Source organism: Rousettus aegyptiacus, unplaced genomic scaffold (genome assembly GCF_014176215.1).
Source record: "Rousettus aegyptiacus isolate mRouAeg1 unplaced genomic scaffold, mRouAeg1.p scaffold_m13_p_10, whole genome shotgun sequence".
NCBI lineage: Eukaryota > Metazoa > Chordata > Mammalia > Chiroptera > Pteropodidae > Rousettus > Rousettus aegyptiacus.
The window spans coordinates 6,272,484-6,289,229 of NW_023416285.1; the positions used below are offsets into that span (position 1 = coordinate 6,272,484).

The window sequence follows — 16,746 nt, forward strand, 5'->3', positions numbered from 1 at the left end:
GGAATGCCAAGACTCGCCCTCATTTACCTTATTCTTCTCTCTTGAGTTGTATCTGCCCTTCCCATCTCTAAGTACTAGCTTTTACTTAGTTTGTGTTTATGTGCAAAGCTTGTCGGCACACTGCGCACGCGCGCACACACACACGTGCACACTCTACGCTTGCCATGTTATTGATATGCAGAGGGCATATCCTTCCTGCTCGTTGCTGTAACAAGGAGATTTGAAACCCAGTGTATTTGTTTTACATTACTGCATAACAAATAACCAAACACTTAGCAGCTGAACACAACACGTATTTATCATCCCTGTAAACGGCTGAGGGTTCTCGGCCCAGGGGTCTCATCAGCCTGCAGTCAAGATGTCGCCCCAGGCTGTGTTCACACCTGGGGATTTGACTGGGGAAGAATCTGCTTCTGAGCGCTCCCAGGTTGGTGGCAGAATTCATTTCCTTGTGGCTGTCTGACCAATGGCCCGATTCTCACTGGCCATTGGCCTGAGGCGGCTCTCGGGTCCTTATGGCCACCTGCAGTTCTCTGCCATGCAGCAGCTTGTGAGGTGGCTGTTTGTTTCCCCGGTCTTAACTCCAGTCTGAGAAGGCTGAGTCTTAGATAACAAAACTCAGTCACAAGAACGACATCGTTATCTTGGCCGTTGATTATAAGGTATTGATTTTAAACTGGTACCAGGGGCAGGCAATATTCACAGGCATGACTTATTGAGGGCCATGTTTGGGGGTGTCTGCCATGTTCATTTTCTCTAAGCAGTCAGATTGTTATTTGATGAGTAATCATGGAATCCAAGAAATGGGAGTGAGATGGTAAAAATGGCCAATGTCTTCAAGCTATGAAATTTATAGCATCTTCTTTCTGTGCCTGTCACAGGTAACTCATTGTCAAATGCTCTCATCCAGATGTCCTTTTCTCTGAATGAGACATATTCAGATCTTATTTTGTGTTATTCATGTTAAAATTTGAAATGTGCGATCAAATGTGTGATCTTAAGCTAGTGCCTTAAACTTCCTAAGCTTCTGCTTCCTATAAAATGGAAATCGTGTCACCCACGCTACAGAATTCTTGGGCGGCTGCGCTAAATGCCAGACACATGATAGGTGCCTTATGAGTATCAGTTCTCCTTCTCGTCTCTCAATTTTTTTGTCTTTGTGTTGAACGTTCCTTCTAAGTTGGCTCGTTTGTTAATTTAAAAACAGAACTTTTCCCTTGTGAGGTTTAAGTTTTCCCAAGGACAATCACATTCCGGTCTGGTTTCTCCAAGTCTCCATCCGAGATTTCCCTAAGTATCCTGGGGATCCTGGCTGTTAAAAGTGACTTACCTCAGTCTACGGCCATGCCTCCCTGAACAAGCCGGATCCCGTCTGATCTCAGAAGCTAAGCAGTGTCAGGCCTGGTTAGTACTTGGATAGGAGACCACCTAGGAAGACCAGGCACTGTAGGTGTAAAAAACAAAAAACTAAAGGATTGTAAGCTGACAAGGTCCTTGCAATCTGTGAGGTCAACCAAGGGTTGCCTCACCTTAAAAAAAAAAAATAGTGAGTTATCTCTAGAGCTGGCCACATACATTGCAGTCGCCCAAATGTAATTTCAAAGGGTGACCTAAACAATTGGACAGTGACATGACTGGCACCCCTTTACGCAGGGTAAACCCGTTATCATTGTCTGTGTGTTTATGAGCCTAAGGTGCTTTGCAAATATTTGCAGCCATGCTACTCACACGTTGATCGAAAAGCAGATTTAAACAAAGGCTCTGGTTCTAAGCTTCTCCCTCCTAAGGAGGTTTAGTTACTTTTTGTTCTTCACACTAAGTTACTTCCCTTCCTTAGTACTTAGGGTCACAATGCCTACTGAATTCTTCCAGGTCCATTCCATGTTCAGAGTATACAGAAATCAGGGGACATTTCCTGTCCTTTTTTCTTAGTCAATGGCATCCATTGGAATAGATGATGCAATTCCAGAAGATCTGAGGTTAAGATGCCATTACGTGTGAAGCGTTTTTTGTTCATCACTGAATAATTTTTCTTAGGACAGATCTGAACAAGAGACCCATGCAGGTCCTGGAAGCAGGCTTGAGACCATTTGGGAATGGCTGGTTCCGAGCACCCAGAATGTGGTCTACAAGGGAGTATATATGCAGGAACCCACATGTCCGAGATAGCAACCCCCATTTCCTTAAGGCTATTTATTTATTTATTTCATTAAAAAATTATTTATTTCAATTCGTTTCAAGTATACAGTACATTGGTTAGACAACTATATAGTTCATAAAATGATCCCCTCAAATGTTCCCTCCTTCCCCTGGCCCTCCACTTAGCCATCAAAGTAATGCTAAGGGCATTCTCTGTGCCATGCTCCCCACCCCTGTGACCAGCTATTAACTACTAATTTGTACTTCTTTAACCCTTTGCCCCATTCTCCCAGCCTCCCAAACCCCCTCCCCTATGCCCGTCACCAAATTGTCCACTATATTTGTGAGTCTGATTTTGATTAGTTTGTTCTTATTGTTCCTTAGATTCTGCATATAAGTGAAATCGTACGGTATTTATCTTTGACTGACTTACTTCATTCACTCAGCATAATAACCTCTAGTTCCATCCAAATCGTTGCAAATGGTAGTATTTCACTTTTTTAATGGCTGAGTAATATTCCGTCTTATATATGAACCATAACTTCTTTATCCTATCATCTGCTGATGGGCATTTAGGTTGCTTCCAGATCTTGGCTATTGTAAATTGTGCTCCATGAACATAGGTGTTCATAGGTCTTTACGAATTATTGTTTTGGTTTTCTTTGGATAAATACCTGGAAGTGGAATTGCTGGGTCAAAAGGTATATCCATTTTTAATTTTTTGAGAAACCTCCATACGGTTTTCCATAACGGCTGTACCAATTTGCAATCCCACAACAGTGTATAAGGGTCCCCTTTTCCTGCATCCTCACCAACACTTGTTGTTTTTTGATTTATTGATGATAGTCATTCTGACAGGTATAAGGTGATATCCCATTGTGGTTTTAATTTGCATTTCTCTGATGATTAGAGACTTTGAGTGTCTTTTCATATGTTTATTAGCCATCTGTATGTATTTCCTCTGTTTTTAATGTCCATGTGCTGAGATTTTCTCCTTCTGAGAGGTTTCTAGTTGGCCCCAGGCAACTTCCCAGCGTCCTCTGTTGAATGGTACTCTAGCAATCCCATCCACCTGCCTGACCCTAGGCTTCCAAGTAAAGAGGGGGATGCTTCGCCTCTGACCTTACCTTCCTTGGGTTGAGGACTCTGATTTTCTGGATCTCAGTCCTCTGTTGCTTGTGTGAGACACTCGTCCCTTTTTTTGGTTTAGACATCATACTTCCTGTGCTCAGAACATATGGTAATCTTCTGCCCCCAATTCGATTAAACTTCCACTGTCCTGTTCTCTGTCCCTGTATGAAATGGGTATAATCCAGAAGCTGATATAATTCACACAGAGTCTGAAACAGCATCAAATAATGTTTATTCTCGTTGGCAGTTGTTCCAGGAAGTTACACTCCCCAACTCAAACAGAATCCTTTCTTTCCAGCACAATTTGAGTTGTAATTTTCCTATTTAAAACAAAACAAAAGAAGTTTATATTACTTCTATGCCCTATATAGTCTCCACTGCTTTCTCAAACACTTCTTTGAATTGTAAAACCATCCTTTCTTCTAGAATTGGTTTTTTTTTCCCCCTCCTAGGAATGCTTAAAATAACCCCTTTTCGCGGCACATTCATCAAGTTGTGTTCTCCCTAAAGGTTAAAATTGACTACACCATTCATTTCTGAGAAGTTAATTTTAAGTTCTCTTAGAGTGATCAAATCTTCCATAATGAACTTGAAATGAACATATATATATATATATATATATATATATATATATATATATATATATAAACCACACACACTCACGGCTGCTCTCAGCACAGCTAGTGATTACCACTCCAAGGCCTTCTGCTCTCTCTCAGCGTTGAACTCCAAACCTATGCTGCTCGCCTCTCTTAACCTTCTTTCTGCCCCATCCTACCTTCTCCGTTGGATTAATCCCCTGCATCGTTGCTCCCGGTTTAGATTTCACGTCATTTACCACTTTTCTTACCAACCTTAGGAGTGAAGCCAATACTCTCACCCCTTGCACGTATTTCTAGGGGTCGTGATAGGAGAACTTGTGACTTTCTGGCCTTTTGCCTTGTTTGTGGAACAGACTTCGAATCCCTTCGAGGTGGAGCCTGTGTTCCCTCCATTCTCTCAATGGAGTTTTGTTAAATGAGTGAATGCGTCCCTGTCACGCAGACAAGAATGCTGAGAATCAGAAAATTTAAGTGGGCTTTCCATCATCTCACGGCTGTGAGAAGTCAGGGCAGGATATAAATCCATACTTAATGGCTCTAGAGCTAGATTCTCTACTGCAACATGCTTTCCATGTTTTGTTTACATATTTGTGATGGACTGGATGCCTGTGTCCCCGTCAGTCTAATCTTGACTTCATGGTATGATGAGGGTATTAGAGGATGGGGACTCTGGGAGGTGATTAGGTCATGAGGTCAGAACCCTCATGAATGTATTAGTACCCTCATAAAAATGAACCCAAAGAGCTCCCTTGCCCCTTATGCTATAGTGAGCACGCAGTGAGAAGATGGCCATCATGGACCAGAAAGGAGCCATCTATCAGTTGAAGCTGCTGGTGGCTTGATCTTGGACTTCCAGCCTCCAGGACTGTGCAAAGTCAAATTTGTTGTTTAAAAGCCACCAGTCTATGGTATTCTGTTACAGCAGCCTAAATGGACTCAGACATTATTTTTGCATAGTAAACAATCACAAAATTTACTGGATTTAAACAACCACTTATTTTGCCGACAATTTTGTGGATCAAGTCGTTGGGAAGCCGTGGGCTAGGCAGATCATCTCTGCCCCATACGGCACCAGCTGGGACAGTTAAGGCTGGAGGATTCACTTCCAGAATGGCACGTTGCTCTCATGCCTGGTGCCTTGCTGCTCTGACGCCCCTCTTCCTCCATGTGGCATCTCATCCTCCAGCGCGTATCGAAACTGGGTCGTGTCTCTTCTTCCATGGCAGCTGGTTCTCAAGTGGTAACGCCAGGCAAGTTAAAGGCTAAGTTGAGACCTGGCAGTGTATTGGTCAAAGCAGATAGAGGGTTCATTCATATTCAAGGGGTTGGAAGAACAGACTCTGTTTTTTGATGGGGGTGTGGCAAGGCCGCATTGCAGAAGAACATGCTGGAAGGGAAACACTGTTATATACAATTTGGAAAATATCTGCTATGAACCACATAAGAACAGCCGAACATATGAGGAGAAAGAGTCATCCACGTAATAGATTTTCTTCACACACCTACCAGAATGCACGCATTACCCAAGTGACCAAGGCTCTCTTCTTGCCTTCAAGGTGTTAACATTCTGGCAGGAGACACAAGAATAGTAGTTTATCAGTCCGTTTGTGCTGTGTAACAAAACCACCCCAAGACTTGATGGCTTAAACACAACCGTTCCTGGCTCATGACTGAGAATTAGTGATTTAGCCTGGGCTCCGCTGGCCTGTTCTTTTAGTCTCGGTCGTGCACACAGTGAGAAGATGTGACTCACTCCTGAGTCAGAAGTCAGCTTTGGTCCGAGAGGTGGCTTTGCTGGTCTTGGCTGTGCTTCCTCACTGGTTTTGGGATTGGGTAACTGTGGGCTAGTCTAGAATAACCTCAGCTGGGGCATCCAGATTTGCTCTTTGTGACCTTTCATTCACCAGCAGAATGGCCTTAACTTGTTTTTGTAGCAGAAATGAAGTGCAAGAGAACAAGAGAAGCCACGCAAGCCTGTTGAGGCACAGACTTGGCAAGGGCCCGATGTCACTTCTGCCGCATTGTATTAGAAAAAGCAAGTAACCAGGTCAGCTGAGATTAAATGGGACAGGAAATAGACTGTTAAGTTTTTGCGGGAGAAGGTTCAAAGTCACACTGCAAAGGACAGAGGTACAGAACAGCCATTATTTTTGGCCATTATGCAATGCACCTATCGAAGGTGCCAGGCGATGTCAATGCAGTGAGAGAAGTGTGGTGGCTGTGGGGTGCAGAGGATGGGTGCTTTATGGACCTGGGTGTCCAGAAGGGATGGGGAATGGAGAATATCATGGTGAGAATCAGAGGAAGCTTCACTTAGGTGTGGATCCTGACGATGGGTGGACTTCTGAGCTTGTGTGGAGAACAGGAAGTCATGACTGCTCCTTCAACAAAGTGATCTTGCCTTGAAATGTATAGAGCACTCAAGATCTTGATCTCTTATTCCTAGTTAGGTGTCAGCAGACAATCAGGCAAGGGGCATGGCCACCCAAAGTACCTGCTGAGGAAACTAGAACCAGCAGGGATCCTGGAGATGAATTCTCTGTCTTCCCACGTCATAGATTTGAAGATGGGGAACGAGATAGGTTTGCCCTGCGTATTTGTTTGTTAGGGCTTCCTTAACAAAATACTACAGGCCGGGTGGCTTACACCACACATTTATTATTTCACAGTTCTGGAGGCGGGAAGCCCAAGGTTAAAGTCTCGGTGGGTTTTGCTTCTCACGAGGCCTCTCTCCTTGGCTTGTACGTGGCTGCCTTCCTGCTGTGACCTCACGCAGTCTTTCCTCTGCACTCGTCTGTGTACTAACCCCGCTTTTCATAAGGACACATGGCAGATAGGATTTTAATTAATTACCTGTCTAAAGGCCCGATCTCCAAATATAGTCACATTCTGAGGCACTAGGGGCTTAGAGCTTCAACATACGAATTTGGGGGAGAGTTACAATTCACCCCACAACTTCATGGTCACCGAATCAGAATTGAACCCAGAAGCTTGACCTGTTCTCCATAAAACATATAGCCGCTTGGCTTTTAGCTGAAAATCGCTTCTCCTTTGCTTCCCAGTGACCATCTTTCCTAAAAAAGATGCTTGTACATAGCCGTGTCCCTTGCCACATTTTCTGCATGTCTCCTTCCTTGGGGATGCCTCCGAAGTCAATAAAAAGACAGAGGAAACTCAGATGGAGCCCAGAGCTCACAGACGACCTGGGGCACAAACAAACCTGTTAGCCGTTGGCACACGTGAGGGATATTATCTTTAAATTAGTTGGGGAAAATTAATATTGCTCACTCGCTATGCTCACTGGCATTGTCTGCTCTGAGAATCAGCAGGGCCAGAGCCACTGTAGATAATATTTTTTAATTAAAAGGAAAATAACTTCTTGTGATTAATCTGCTTCTTTGGGGACTTGATCCAGAATCTCATAAATCTAAAATGGAGGCATTTGCTGGTTCGCCGACAGATTTCCTCCCTCTCTGCCAGCTCAGGGGTAGGGTAGGAGAGGAAGCTGCGGGAGCAAGACAGACCCCATCAGGGCCAGGAAGTGAGAGGCTGAACTCCAAGGAGAAGACACTGGCTCTCAGCTGGGGCAGGAGTCTTGGGAGGGACATTTTTCCCAGTGTCGAAGAGCAGATGCTGGTAGCAGAAGGTCTTGGGTGAAAGTCCAGAGCTTGCCACTCGTTTGATACCTTAGGAGAATGTCCGAGACTCAGTTTTCTTATCTTTAAAATGGGGCTGGATAAACATCTGTCTCAAAGGGAGCATTTAGGCAATAGGAGCCCTGAGCTCTGGAGCCAGATTGCCTGGCTTTGAACTTGGAAGATTTCACTTTCTCATGGCCTTAAGTGGGTAATTTAACTGCTCTGCTTCTGTTTCTTCCATGAAAGAGGGGTGAAGAGGGCTCGTCCCGTAGGGCGGTTATGAGGACTGAAAGAGTTTAAACATTTGAAGTGCAAGCACATCGTGTAGTAAACAAATAAACGTTTGCTCTTACAAGGCCAGCGTTAGAACACACAGGGTCTTCTGTGGTTTTACAGGTAAACGGCATCTTAGTGGGGATATGATGCAACCTCCACTTTAAGGGCGGGGACATGGAGATTCGGAGAGAGGGTGGGACTTGCCCAAAGCGCAGAGCAAGTTATGGGCAGAGCTGGGTTCGGGACGGGGGTTTGGAACCCAGGGACGGAGTTATGTACAAAAGTGTGTGGTTTGGGAATTTTAATTCCTGGCTGGTTTTAGTCTGCTAACAATCTAGAAACAATAGCAGAGCAGTGAGCCCAGACAGCATTGCGGGAGGGCCTCTCTACGTGACAGATGAGGACGCTGAGGCTCAGGAGAGTCACGTTCCTGGCCAAAGTGCACGCTCCACATCAGTGGGGCTGGCATCTCGAGCGATGTGTAGTCTGGCTCTGAAACGCTGTGGTGCAAGTCAGCCTCCTGGAGAAGGAGGGCCCCGTCCCGCACTGTCCCGCACTGCACGTCCCTTTTCTCCTGCCCTTCCTAAGATCGCCTCGCCTGTTGCTGTCGTGGTCTCCTCTTTACGCGGGGAAGGGTCAGAAATGTATTCTTCCCAGAGCGGCCATGACTGGTGAACATGTTAAATGTGCACTGCAGGCTGTGAAGTGCACTGGAAACCTGGGCCGGTGTCACCCTCCCGGCGTTTGTGTGAGGTGGACCAGGCAATGGTCATGGTCCCATTTTACAGATGACAAAACCGGAGTCAAGGGAGATCAGTCCTGCACTGACTATGTGTCACACGCTCGAAGTAAATTAATGAAGTCTTGGGTGTTCCTTCCTAGTCTGGTGCTGTCTCTGTGGAACTATGGGACGGTGGAGAGCGGCTTTGCCTGGCGATCTTGGGCTGCGGTCAGGAGGAAGCCGGGAGTTGACCAGACCATGTCCAAAATGATCGCAAATTGCTTTCTGGTTCATCGTGACTCTTATGAAACAGAAATTCTATCAATCACAGCAAAGGCCCTGAGCTACCTTCCCAGCAAGTGCTGGGACCCACTGCCCACTGATTGATAATGAACTTACTCAGTCATGGGAGATACTCGCACAGTTGATCATTCTGATTGATGTCGGACACTTGACTGGGACAATGTCATTCAAAGGTAACTCCCCCCACCCCCTTTTTCTCTGCATGTAGAGCTACAGAATTTTACAGCCGATAGGACACTTGGAGAATATCTCAGTAAACAGTCATTGTACACACGAGGAAACTGTAGCACAGAAAGGCTAAGGAATACCTCAAAGGGGATAAATAACTGTGTCTAATCACAAATAAGAGCAATCAAAAGGATGGGCATGTAGCTCATAAAGGCGGACAAACCAGCTGAAACAGTCGCGGAGCTATTCCTCTGTGAAGCGGGTGATTTCAGGAAGCAGTGGAGTCTTTTAAAGCAATGGCTGAGAACTGCGTCACGTGTGCAATGAAGGGACTCACACATCTGGCTAGGGGAGTGCTGTGTGTGTGCATGCATGTGCATGCGTGTGCACGTGTGTAAATGTGTTGGGGAAGAAGATAGAATTAACATCGATGGTCTATTGGACCTTCTCTGCCTTTCTCTTCACATCTTGGTGTTTTATTGATAGCAAAGCGGTCTCGCATACGTTATCTCACTGGATCAACAACTTCTTTCTAAGGTTAAAGCAAGTATTGTATTTCCATTTTACAGGTTGAAAAGCAAAGGCTCAGAGAACTTAGGTAACTGCTCTGCTGTCATGACCTGGCAGCTGGAGGCTCTGCAACTGAGGCTGATTACCCACTTCTAGTCCCGCCCTCTTCCTTCTGTGGACCCGCCTTCCTGCCTGTTAGATTCTTGGGTACTACTTCCGTCCTGTGCAGGCATCATCGTCTCTGTTCGGCGGCAGTTTTTGTATCGAGTGTCACATTCTCAGCGTGTGTGTGAGGGAGTGTGTGAATAAATGTGTGTGTTGGGGTGGAGTTAATTGGCCTTTGGAGTCAGGCACACTGGTTCACGGTTCTCAGCTCTGCTGTTCGTGCTCTGTGTCCCTGAGTAAGTTACTTCAGTTTGCCATGTTGCTGGCTCCTTATCTCTACAACGTGGGTGACCAAGGAAGGTCCATCAAGTAAACATGTGGAACAGTCCCAGGCCCCGTTGTTTATCTGTACAGTGAGCCTGTTTTCACGTTGTGGTAAGAAGTCTCTGTAATGCGTGTCCCTGGGTCGAGTGCTCCGATACAGTATGGGAGCGGGGAGAGCTGGAGACGGTGGTGAACGAACATTCGGGACTTTAGCATCCCTGCGACACCAAGAAATGGAGAATGGATCCAAACTTGCTCATTTATGTACTTACTCACCCATTCACCCATTCAATTATCAATACTTCTGAGCACCCAGTATGTCCCTGTATTGGTGCTGGAGCCGAGACATGGCTCTAGCCCCTCAAAAACAGCCTGATTTGGTCATAATCAACCTTCTAATTTTGAGGATTCAGCTTTTTCATGTGGGGATAATGACACCTTTCTTGGCTAACTGCTAGGATCCTCCTCCTTCCCTCCCCCTTCTCTCCCCCTCCGCTCCCCCGCCCCTCCAGGGTCTGAACCAGATACCAGATCAGATCTAAAGGTCCCTTTGAGAGACAAGGAAAAGCATTGGTCAGCGGGGAAAATGCCACTGTCAATCACACTCAGATGTGCTGCTCTCAGGCACGCGGGCGCCAGCGCTGGCCTCCCCCAGGTGCGCCCGACGAGGAACTGTTCCAGATGCTGCGCTCTTACGACCCTTCATGATGGTACTCATTGCTTACGCTCCACAGGAAGCCGCTTGTCTCTCCAAAGAGAAGCCAGAACTACCCTTAGATAATGACAAATCGTGTCATGACCCTGCTCAAAACCCTCCAAAAACGCTTGGAAGAAAGTCCAAAACGGTATTTTTGTTTGGATATTCTCAAAGCAGAATCCGAGACAAGGACTTGAATTCGAATACTGCATTGGGACGAAAGTGAGACAGGGAGTCGGGGAAACCAGGAAAGTATCCAGATTAATAGACTCATAGATGACCACGTGGGCAACCATGGCATAACCGTTCTCCAGCACTCTGAGGCACCTGGTAGAATATGCCTCAGAATTGTCCCACTTAAGGATAATGAATCTGGGCATTTATCGGCCCATGTCTGCTCATCATTGGTTGAGCATCACCCCTGGATACATTAAATCTCTGACACGTGAAAGCTGCACCGAGTGCGTCCTAAGCATGTCTTTTGGTGTGAGAAAAAGCTGCCAGGCAGCTGGGTAAAGAGAAGTGGGCTTTGAGGGTGAGGTGCTATCAGCACGGATGCTAAGTCCACCCATAGCTGCAGGTGAACAGAAAATCGAGGCCGAGGCACGTGGAGTGGGCACACGATGTGCTCATGGCTGCAAGGGCCTCGCCTCTTACTCTCTGCCTTGCTTACTCTGCTCGGGTACCATGCTTTTCACCAGAAATGCCAAATAAACCCCACATCGGGCCTGTCTTTGGGTGCCAGGGCTGCATTAACAACGTACCAACACCTGGGGAGGTTAAAAACAGACAGGTATTGCCCCACCGTTCTCGAGTCTAGAAGTCAAGGTGTTGCTTGCAGATGGCTGCCTCCTTTCTGTGCCCCCGCCTGGTCTTCCCTCTGTACAGGTCCGTCTCCTAATCGTCTCTTCTTAGAAGGACACCAGTCAGAGTGCATTAGGGTCCATTGAATTAGGACCTCTTTAAAGGCCCTCTCTCCAAATAAGTCACATTCTAAGCTACTGGGGGCAACAAAGTTCCCCAAGGCCCCACCTCCCTAAGACCATCACATGGGGGGGGGGTTAGGATTTTCACATATGAATCTTGGGGACACATTCAGTCTGTAGCAAGCAGCTTCTTTGGAAATAACACTTGTTGCAGGTGTTTGGGGACTTTTTTGTCTTCCAGAGAAGCAAACCTCATTTGCATAGGATACTTGAGAAACGAATGCTTTCTCACTCTACTTTCAAATCCCACTCTTCCTGTATAAGGAAGCAGACGCCCCAACCAGCAAGGGGGAGCTAGGATGTCAGCACCCTGAATAACTGGGTTGCATGTGCCGAAAGGGGATTCCTCACTTTTCGTGTTCATAATTTGGACATGCTCAACTGAGGCAAATTTTCACATTTTTTTTCACGAGGTAAATTTCTGTCTAAAAAAGAGACTTCCTTTCTTACACCTCAGAGTTTTATAAGAAGGAAGAGAACAAGGTCTCTGCCCTTGCTGTGTTTGGGTGACCAATTCCACTTTGTTTCTCAGGTGGGGCCAAGCCAAGGAACAGAAATAGAGATGCTATGCAGGTGAAGGTAGACTGAGGTGTGGGGCTTCTCTAGAATCTATACTAACTCTCAGTGGAGGCCACATGCAGGCAGAGAGAGTTATAGACCCTCCTCTATCTTTTCAACATAAGTTCTTGGTTGGCAAAATCCAGATATATTATTTGAGCTTAATTTCCATGCTCGCACTGCGGAATGATGAACTACCTTGAGTTGTTCTTAAGGTCTTATTTGCATTTGTGCCTCTGAGCCAACAGATATGACGGATGAAGAGGGATCTGGGATTGCCGCCAAGTTCCCTGCAAATCTTGGTTTGAATACAGCTGAGACGGTATGATGTTTTGCAACCTAATATCCCTGTGTTTATGGGCTGGGGATGTGGGGGTGAAGGCTTGGCAACCATGAGCTCAGTTCAGTATTGGCTGAGATCCTTCTTTGTTGAAGGAGCTCTCTTGAGCACTTACTAGGGCTCTAAGGATCACTCACGCAGCTTCTGTTTTGGAGAAGTTCCTGGTCTTGTGAAGAAGATGGACACACGTCAGGGAAACGTGATGCAATGTAACGATTGCAATGATAGAGACCTACACAGGTAATTATGGCCATAACGGGACCTGAGCAGTATGGCAGGGGTTAGGAAGCCTTCCTTGAAAAATGACGCCAAATTGAATCTAAAGGAGATAAGCGAAAGCATCTAAGGCTCTGACAAGGAGCTGTAAAACCAGAGGTGGGGGAAGGGGCTGTGAGGCTGCCGGAGGGTGGGGGTGGGATGCAGGGGATGGGAGGAGTTGAGATCATAGTGAGGAGATGATAATCTTCATCTCCTCCTGTAACATGGGGAAGAGAGCACCATTTCCCTTGGGAATGACATGGAGAGATTAAAGTTACAAACAGAGTTTTCTGATGACCTGAGTGGAGCATGGGTGGGGAGGGGAGAGGCTGTAGACAGGAAGCTCAGCTGGAAGTCACTGAGAGCCGAGGATCGTAATGAGGTCAGAGGTCACGGGGATGGAGAAGGAAGGAGCCCACTGACTCACATTCCTGAAGCAGCACCGGCTCATCCTGAGCTGTGGGGAATTGGAGACGAGCTATTTCCTACTCCAAGATTTAGGGGGAGGACAGCGGCAGACACATGACTTTGAAGTGGCCGAGGGAAAAGACACAAAACCTGGCTCTCCAATGCAGCTCTGAGATCCTCTGGGGGAGTCGATCGAAACCTCCACAAGGCTCTTCTCTAGGGCTGATAAAAGATGAACTGGCTGCTCCCTGGAGGGCTTGAGTTCCCTCCCACCCCAGAAGGCAAGAATCACCACAGGAAAAGCATACCCGAAAGACCTTTTACTCCAGAACCTTCTGTGAGATGAGGCCAGCAGGAGCTTCTGCAAGAAGGCTTCTGTTGAGCAGGAGGAATGTGGCCGCTTCTCAGGAAAAAAGTAAAACCGCCTGGAGGTGGTACAGATGCCGAAGAGCAGGGATGGAGTCCACTGCGGCCGCCACAGATCATGCCGCCATGTTGAAGAGCGTGGGATCTTAATCAGAGTCCCGGGCTCAAAGCCGGGCTGTGACAAACACTGTGTCTGTCACCTCGACGGCTCTCTCTGTTACATTCAGCTTTGTTGTGGGCTCAGTTGTGTCCTCTCTCCCCCCAAAATTCATATACCGAAGCCCCACCCCGAGTCTTTCAAAACGTGACTCTGTGTGGAGACAGGGTCCTTAAGATGAGCACTGAGAAAAATGTGTTTATCAGGGAAAACGTCTTCTGACAGGTGAGGGGGGAGTTCTGTTGTATCTTGATCCCTCCGGATACGTAGTAGAATCCTAGGGTCGAGGTGTCTCCTGAGAAGATCCTCACGTCGCTTATTTAGTCTTTTATTCCCTCGTCAAGTACCTACGAGCACCTTCTGAGTGTCAGGGACTGTGGGTACGAAGGCGGTTAAGACCAGGGCTGTGGCCGGGCGCGGCGCACAGTCCAGTGGAGTGTTTGGTGATCCGTGTTGCCTACAGTCCCTTTCTGCTCGACACAGTAGAGTCGAAAAGTCACGACGGAGGCTTCGTGGCCACATGATCTGGCCCTTTACAGAAGATAAATTGCTAACCGCCCGGCGGGCGAAAGGTCGGTCCTCTAGCGGAACAGCTGGGAACGCTCTGCCAAAGCTTTCCTCTCAGTAGCTCTTACTCGATTTCTCGCTTAGGAGCAGGCTTCTTCGATTTTTCTCTGGCGGATAAATCCAGCTCTCCTTAGACCTACGTGCCTTTCTTTTGTAATACAGATCACAGTTTTAGGATTATTTGTTTTCCTGGTGATCATTTGATCATCGTCTATTTTTCCCATCAATGTAGCCCTGAATATGTGCCCAGCCCTATTCTAAGTAGTTTACTTATATTAACTCATTTAATTCTCTCAACAACCCTACGAAGTAGGAATCGTTACTTCTGCTTGACTGGTGAGAAGCTGAGGCACAGGAAGTTCGATTAACCTGTCCAAGATCACCGGGAAATACGTGATGCAGTGGGGATTTGAACCTGACGCAGTCTACTTCTGGAGCCTGCGCAGAGAATGCCGCACGGCACGTGGTGGTCCTTAAACGTGCTCGCCAGGTGGATGAGTGAGCGACAAGTCAGCGCCGTTCGAGCGCCGTGCGGGCAGCGAGGATGGACACGGTTATAGCTCCGCGTGGGCTGGAGCAAAGGAAACGCTGCATGCGATCTTCGCCTTTCCAGCTTGCCTCCGTGCCTTGGAATAAGAAACAGGAGAGCAGACACCTTTTCTTTCTCATCGTCACTTAGCCGGAGTGACGGACTCCGGGCATCCCTCATGGACCATTCCTCAGCTCAGATCTCGCCTCCCGGCGCGGTCCTTCCTCTTTTTCTTATCTGTGCATTTGCAATCGACTGCTCGAAACGCTTCCCTTTGTTTTGTTTTTACCTCTCTTCTTTCTCCCCTTGACTCCATCAAGCTTCTGGAAGCATAAAAGCAGCTAAGCCATTACCCGAACTGAACTTGAACTTAAACCTCAGGAGGTTCACCCATCGCTGAGCTGCAAGGTTCCCCGGGCCCCCAACCGTAGCAGTCTGCGAAGTCAGCACAGTGTGCCCACGGGGATACCGTATTTTATTTTTCAATCAAGCGTGGTGCTGTCAAGCATTGCTTAAGTGGCTCGGTATCAGCACTTTTTTCTTTTTTTTTCCCAAATAACTCATGAGCTTGATGTGCATGATGCTTCCCTGTGTGAAAATGTGTCAGTTATCAAGATTTTCCAAAGTCTCTCTGTGCGTGTGTGTTGTGTGTGTGTGCGCGTGCGTGTGTGTGCATGTGTCCTGAGCGACTTCAGGAGTTTCTTCTGGCGGTGATCCCTCGGGGCCTGTTCTGCTAGCACTTCAGCCTCTTAGCTGTTAATGCACTCTTGTGACTCAAGCAGCTGGAATAGACCCCAGGGATGCAGGTTGAGAGTTTAGCGGGGGGCTCAGGGGTTTGGCCGAGAGTACCCAGGGTCTCTCAGTGCAGGTCGCTGGTGAAAAGCCGTGCCGTTTTCAGACCAAGCGTTCTGCGCGGTGCTGGCCGCTCGGGGTCAGGTTGCCGCTCTGGCTGGCTTTTCAAAAGGATGCTGCTTCTAGCAGGAAGTTTTTATTTTCAGCATGAGCCCTTAACCTGTAAAAGGAATCTGATTTCGACAGTGAGAATATATCTCATCTTCCAGGACCCTAATTTTCACAATGAGACAGCAGCTGCAGGTTTGACAGTTCACCTCCCTGGAGTGAAACTGGTTCAGGACAGTGTGACATGAACATCTGCACAAACCGATGCCCATCATCATGCATCACAGCTGGAGAGACTCCAAACCTGGAGATGCTCTCGGTACATCCTGTAGACTTAAATCTTGGTAGGCTAAGTGTGATGGGTACCATCCCCAAGATCACAGCCTCATGGGGAGATAGGGAACTTCATGTGGCCATAGGCTTCATCTCTCTCCTTTTCAGGGGCATCTAAACCAGGACCTGAAGATTTGTTATCTATTAATCCCACACTCCAATAGCACCCAAGGCCAATTGCTCTGTGTTTGTAGTGGGAGGTGCTTAGAGTTTCAGCTCCAACCAGTTCTTGGCTCTTTTGTTCAGATCTGAGTCCCAAGATTTTAGGCGAGGGCAGGATGAAAGCACTTCGTGCACTAATACTCCACAGACATAGGCGTTGTTATATGTGAGTGGGTCATAAACTATAAAGCACTGCACGCATTATTATTTAGATTACGTCTAGTTATGACTTCGATGGTTATAATATCATTTAGGCAGGTATCCTAATCATCCCAATAATAAGACCATATAATATAAATAAGAAAACAGATGATTTAAGTGTAAAATTCAATCTTTATTATTTTCTGTTCCGTTTCCTTTCAGGCAGGCTGCAAAGATTCCAGTCATCATTTGTGATATTTATTTAGTGCCCTCGGTATACATCTCTGGTGTAGCTCGTTCAGGGCCTTTCACACGGGATTAAGTTTCATGAGGACAAGGAAGCTCGACGTGTTCGCCCCTCTAGCAGAGAATAGGTGTGTCCTATACGTATTCGCAGAACGAGTGGATGGGGGGGGAAATGATGCGC

At 46.9% G+C, this 16,746-nt stretch overlaps 1 pseudogene; it reads left to right on the forward strand.

The window, feature by feature from the left end:
* Nucleotides 1-1,334: 1,334 nt before the first annotated feature.
* Nucleotides 1,335-1,453, forward strand: LOC118609056 (annotated as a pseudogene).
* Nucleotides 1,454-16,746: the final 15,293 nt, after the last annotated feature.